We start from the raw sequence: 6,972 nt of genomic DNA, 5'->3' as shown, positions 1-6,972 counted from the left end.
TTATAATGTCACTCATTTGCTACCTCCACAGTTGCATAACATTTACATCATATTGCAGTATGCTGCTTTGAAATGCCTTGTATATTTCCAGGATCTATGCTTACTGCCATCAACCAAAGCTGTTTGAGGACAGGGACTGTGTCAAATGCAATGGAAACCTCTTAATTTCGTTAGACTTTTCTCCTGTATTGATATTGTTTCCATTTATTCTTCTTATAGCTCTCTTTGTACTTTGCTCCTTGACTTGAAATATTCAATAAATAATTACTGACCACCCACTATGTGGGATGTAAGGTCCTAGGCCCTGAGAAAAATTATGTAAAGAAGAAAGACAAAGTTTTGGCTTGCATTGAGTCTACAATCCAGTGCAGAAATTTAATTTTTAAAAAAGAATATATGAATTAAACAAGTTCAGATTGTGACTGGTGCTAGGAAGAGAGTAAAATAAAATGCTATACTATAGCAAAATAATATGTAAAGCCTATTTTAATTTAGAGATATCAGGAAAGGCTCCTCTGAAGAGATGTCTTGTGAGCTGAGACTTGAAGGATTATAATGAATCATATAATGATCATCTTGTAATGATCTGAAAACAAAAGGGAACTGCAAATGCAAAGGCTCAGACATAGGATCAGTTATGCTTTTTGTCAAGGAGACCAGTGTTTCTCAGTCTGAATGATCTAGAGAGGGAGTGATAGAAGGTCCTAGGAAAGCAGAGAGGGATCAGCTTTCACTGGGCTTTGTAGTACATATTGCCACTCTCCCTGTGATTCTTCTCTTCTCTTTCTGACCACTCCATCTTAATCTCCTTCATGAACTCTTCCTGCTCTGCCTGGCTCTCAAATACTGGTGTTTTTCAGACTTCAACCTTGCCTCTATTTTTCCCCTTCTGGTTTCTCCCAGATTATCAGCACTACCAACCATTTGCTGGAAACTCCAAAATCATTATATCCAGTTGTACAGTGTACTAATTATGACTTTAAAACCCCAATGATGGCTGAAGAACTACACAAATGTCAACATAGAAGAGTTGTCCGAAGCCAGGCATGGTGGTCCACACCTGTAATCCCAGAACTTTCAGAGGCTGAAGCAGAAGGATATCATGAGGCCAGGAGTTCAAGGCCTTGGCCTTCCAAATTTCTGGGATTACAGGTGTGAGCCACCATGCCCAGTCCAGAGCAATACTTTTAAATGGCAGTCATATCATGTTTCTTATCCAATGTTTTCTCATTTCTCTTAAGTATCATCCAAATTCTTTACAATGGTTCACCATCTACCACCACGAACATCATATTTCATCTCTCCTCTGTCCCTTTTGCTCACTCTTCTCCAGCCACACGGGCCTCCCTACTTCTCCTTGAGCATGCCATGCAAGCCCTCAGTCATGGCTTTGTCACAGGCTGTTCTCTCTGCCTTAAAAGCTCTTCCCCTCCGTATGCACATGGCTCACTCTTTACCTTCCTTCAGATTCTGTGCCAGTCTTACATAAAATAGAACACCCACCTCCCCCATCACTTTCTGTGGCCAATATTCTGCTTTATTTTCTCTTTACAACCTTTATTTCTCTATTTTCAGCACAATTCTAAATTAAGCAGGTATTTTTAAAATTTATCTGCCTCCTCCATTAGCATATAAAATTTATGATGACAGGGATTATTTTCTTAGTCATCTTCAGTCTTCTGCTCCCACAACAGTACTTAGCACACGATAGTGGTTCACTAAATATTCCTTGAATGAATTAGCAAATCTCCATGCCCCTATATAGGCTATAATTTTGTGTGTCTGGCATATTACACCTTTTCTCTTGGTGTAATCCACTCTTCTCAGCATGGATACATCTCCGTCATAAGGCCTTTCCAGAAACTTCAGTTTGGGCTAATTGTTCCTCCTCTCTATTCTCATAGCACTGAATGTGTCATCACCCAGCAATTATCTGTCTGTTAAAATTAAATAAATCTATGCCTGCCACTTGCACTAGATTTTAACATCTATGATAAAAGTAAACATGTCTTCATTCAGCAATTCAATAAGTATGTAGCAAGCATACAGTGCTAGGCACTGGGAATACAACATAGAACAGACAGGCAAGGTTCCTATACTCAGATGCATTCAGTCAAATGTCTTACTCTTGGATAGACTCTCAACACTTAACACTGCCTGGCATATTGGGAAGATTAATGAGTGTCTCTATTTGGACCTATTACATTATATCTTATACTTGAAAAATGGTCTCTCTTCATATCACCTCTCACTTTCATCAGAATAAAGCATATGGAATTTGGAGATATTAACTTAGGTTTCCCTGTGTAGATTCTGCCACTTTGCTCCTGATCACAAAAGTCAAAGGCATTCATGCATTTTTTTTTCCCATGGGAGGACCAAAAGAGTCCAAAGAGAATAAATAAGTAACTTGAGCTTCTAGTTTATTTTAAAATCAACTCTATTGATATATAATTAACATACACCAAATGTACACATTTGAAGTGTACATTTTGATGAGTTTTGGCTAATTTATTAACTCATGCAACCATCATCAAATGAAGATATAGAACATTATCATCACCCCAGAAAGTTTCCCTACCTTTTTCCCAGCCAACCCTATCAACACCTCCAGCCCCAGACAGTCAACGGCTTGCTTTCCGTCCATTTAAATTAGACTTGTTTTTCCTAGTTTTATATAAATGGAATCATTTGGTATGTACTTTTTTTGATCTGACTACTTTTGCGCAATCTAATGTTTTGAGATTCCATCTATACTATTGCTTGCATCAGCATTTCATTCTTTTTTATTGCTGAGTAGTATTACATTACATAGCTATAGCACGGTTTGTTTATCCATTTATCAGTTGATATTTAGGTTATTTCAATTTGGGGGTAATTATGAATAAAGTTTCCTGAACAGTTCTAAACAAGTCTTTGTCAGATAACTTTTGTTTTGTTTTAAAACTTTTACTGCAATGTAACAATGAAGTAAACAGTAATTAGACACCTACTAATTTTTCCCCAAAACAAACAAAAAATGTAAACAGGAAAACAACTCTGCCTATACTTGTACAGCTTCTCACATCGTGTTAGAAGGGTCTCACATTCAATGATGAAGAAATTGTAAAATAGCAGTAATTATTTTCATTTTCAGAAAAAGTTTCCTTTCTCCCCTCTCACCCCAAGTATCTAACATGAAAGAATGGGCTTCCTTACACATTAAATTTTATACTTATTTTTGAAGCAGCAACAATTAACTATCAATAACTTGGCATTTCTATTTACAGTCACTACAAAATTCTTTTAAATTTCACAAAGTCATTATCCAGTGTTGCCATGAAACAGACTGTAAATTCTAGGTAGCTAAGATTCTTTCTGAAACGTTAAGTCAAAGAAATATAAAGCAGGGCATTACACTGAGTTTCTGGATCTAGTATACTAAAAAGAGTGAAACCTAGGAGAAGTTACCTACTGTTTTACAGAAGACATAAAGACCTGCAAAAGCTGATTTTTGGTTGTATAATATTTTACATACTGTGTGGAGTTGCGGCATCTGCTAATTGAAGCAGATATGCACTGTATTTATCCCTGTCCTATATCCTAGATCCCTCCCTCCCCACCCCCAACAGTCTACTACCTTATACCAAGTATTGCAGATACGAGCCCAAGTCATCCCAGACAATCCAGTGAACAAGTTGGGTGTAACGCACTGGTGCGAAGTGTGAGATAAAAAACTCCCTTTCAATCTTCATCAAAGTTCTGCTGTAGAAGAAAATCGGCAGCCAAATTCTTATTCTTCTCACAAGCAAAATATGCTTGTATCACAAGTCCTTCAGGAATTCCTACCTTTCTATAGCTTCTTTTTCTGAGGCATTACTTGAATGTAGTTCATAGGACCATTTCCAGGTTCTGCAGTTCCTCCACTGCCACCTCCATCTCCTCCTCCTTGACCATCAGCTTCTCAAATTGGTTCATTTAACATCTGAATAAAATGCTCCTTTTGTTGGCTAATTTGCTGAAGTAATTGAGGATTCTCTCGACCTATCTACTGTAGTAAGGCTGGAAGCAGGGAAGTATTCTGTTGAATAATTTGTCTCATCTGTTGAAACTGAGGCTGATTCCATAAAAATTCAAGGGGATGTTCCAGAACTTGTTGTTGTTGCTGTCGTAGTTGCTGCAGCTGCAGCCAGTGTTGAAGACTGAGGAACCCCAGTACTAGCTGCTTGATGGGGGTCAACCACAACCTGACTTTATCTCCAGGGATTCCCATTAAAAGATACTCCACTGCCCTGTCAGGGTTCTTGAAACTGGCTCTCAGGGCTGCAATCTTGCTCTCATTCATAGCCCATTGGCATGATCTCAGTTACCATATTCTCATAAGGCTGACCTGTCACGAGTGCACTCGTTGCATCTTCGAAAAGGTTTGACCAAGAAGAATCTCCCGATGTACAATCAGTTGATGTCGGCTTAGTAGCCACTGGTGTCTCTGCTGGCTTTTCTGCAGGTTTCTTTTGTTTAGTTGCACTAGCAGGTGCAGGTTCAGAAGACACTGTCACTGACACTGGCGTGATAAATGCGGGTGTGAAAGTGGGAGCCAAAGCAGGGACAGAGGTTGGATCCTGAGCCACAGTTGTTGCTGTGGAGGAAGTAACTGCTGTAGTGCTGGCAGGAGCTGACTGCTGAGTTGTAGCTGGTGCTGGTGTTGACACTGCTTTGGGTTTGGTCACCATAACCATAACCACCACAAAGATTTTCTCATCAATTTTATATTCTTTGAGAGCAGTATCATCATTGAGGATTTTGCCTGCATAAATTAATTTTCGACCTGCTACCGGAGAGGCATCTTTCCCCTTTTCAGATTCTATCTTCTCTCTCAGTGCTTTCACTGTCTCCTCCAGGTCAATGTCTATCTTGAAGGTCTGCGGCTGGAGGGTCTTCAGGGTGACCTGCATGGTGCCACTGTGCAGCTCGGCTGTGGGGCCTGCGCTGGGTGCTGGCTGCTGGTTGGGGGGTGGGGGGGTGGGGGCAGGTCTGTGGCCTCGTTAGATAACTTTTTATTTCTCTTGGAATAATCCTTAGATATGCAAATTATGAGTTGTATAATAAATGTATAGTTATTTTAATAAGAAACTGCCAAAATGTTTCCAATGTGATTGAGTCATTTTGCATTCCCACCAGGAAAGTGTGAGAATTCTAGTTATTTCACATCTTTACTGACACTTTGTATTATCATTCTTGTTATTTATGCCAATCTATTTCTTATAGACTTCATGGCAGGCTAGTGTCTGGATAACTAGAGCAGAATTCAGGGACACTTAGGCCTTACAGAATAACAAGAACTGATCTGCAAATGTGTTTGCATAGCAGCTTGATGAGGCCCATATAGTCGAGCCTGGGACAAAGAAAATAGCCAAGGCTTTCTGTACCCAAGAGCTGAAAGGGCACAACAAAGCCAAAAGGACTGTAGGATTTAGAAGATAAGGATGCACAGGATAAGGATGCAGCCAGAGATCACGGTTGGACCACAAATGTTAGTAGTGAAGAGCAGCACAAAAATACGGAGAAGTAGTGATCTGATTAATGACTTGGGGGTGACAATATTACAGAGAACAAAAATCCGCCTTCAGACTGATGCCGTGTCCTCACAGAACTTAGATATAATCCTAAAGAGCAAAAGAAGAATAAAACTATGCTCTCCTTAAGTTGACAGAGCTTAAATTCTAAATCTACCAAGTTTATGTCCTGAAGTGACTGAATTAACTTAAGAAGAGCAATATTAAGCTGTTGCCCAACAAGCAGTTTGCAGGTAAGGATGGAAATTCAAGTTGTTTACTAAAAATACATTTGACTTCTGCATACTTGTATTTTCTGTGTGAAAATTCACCCACATCATAACAACATGTTTCTACCTATTCAGATGTCCTTGCTTAAAAAAAACTGTCCATCTTTGAGCTTCATGTGTATTTGGTAGTGATCATGACATATATATTAGAAAAATGTGTAATAAAAGAATACTTCTGTAATCCCAGCACTTTGGGAGGCCAAGGCAGGCAGATCCCTTGAGGTCAGGAGTTTGAGACTAGCCTAGCCAACATGGTGAAACCCCATCTCTACTAAAAATATAAAAATTAGCCAAGCCCAGTGGCGTGTGCCTGTAATCCCAGCTACTTGGGAAGCTCAGGCAGGAGAATCACTTAACCCAGGAGGCAGAAGGTGAACCAAAATTGCACCATTGCACTCCGGCCTGGGAAAGAGAGGGAGACTCTATTAAAAAAAAAAAAAAAAGATTTCAAGTAAGACTCTAAAACAACTTGATATAATTTTTCTGTTTTCTTTTTATTATTATTATACTTCAAGTTCTAGGGTACATATGCACAATGTGCAAGTTTGTTACATATGTATAGATGTGCATGTTGGTGTGCTGCACCCATTAACTCATCATTTACATCAGGTATATCTCCTAATGCTATCCCTCCCCATTCCCCTCACCCCATGACAGGCCCCAGTGTGTGATGTTCCGCTTCCTGTGTCCAAGTGTTCTCATTGTTCAATTCCCACCTATGAGTGAGAATATGCAGTGTTTGGTTTTTATCCTTGCAATAGTTTGCTGAGAAGGATGGTTTCCAGCTTCATCCATGTACCTACAAAGGACATGAACTCATCCTTTTTGATGGCTGCATAGTATTCAATGGTATATATGTGCCACATTTTCTTAATCCAGTCTATCATTGATGGACATTGGGTTGGTTCCAAGTCTTTGCTATTGTGGATAGTGCTGCAATAAACATATGTGTGCATGTGTCTTTATAGCAGCATGATTTATAATCCCTTGGGTATATACCCAGTAATGGAATGGCTGGGTCAAATGGTATTTCTAGTTCTAGATACTTGAGGAATTGCCACAGTCTTCCACAATATGGTTAAACTAGTTTGCAGTCCCACCAACAGTGTTAAAGTGTTCCTATTTCTCCACATCCTCTCCAGCCCCTG

At 39.5% G+C, this 6,972-nt stretch overlaps 1 pseudogene across 1 annotated transcript; it reads right to left on the bottom strand.

Annotated features, from left to right (window-relative positions):
- Window positions 1-3,723: 3,723 nt before the first annotated feature.
- On the bottom strand, window positions 3,724-4,986 carry LOC105505773 (annotated as a pseudogene). Its single transcript, XR_001000799.1, has one exon. The product of XR_001000799.1 is annotated as a UV excision repair protein RAD23 homolog B pseudogene (transcript).
- Window positions 4,987-6,972: the final 1,986 nt, after the last annotated feature.

This window comes from Colobus angolensis, unplaced genomic scaffold, assembly GCF_000951035.1.
Source record: "Colobus angolensis palliatus isolate OR3802 unplaced genomic scaffold, Cang.pa_1.0 Scaffold129, whole genome shotgun sequence".
Lineage (NCBI taxonomy): Eukaryota > Metazoa > Chordata > Mammalia > Primates > Cercopithecidae > Colobus > Colobus angolensis.
The sequence above is the reverse complement of the archived record's forward strand: the minus strand, read 5'-3'. Positions and strand labels throughout refer to the sequence as shown.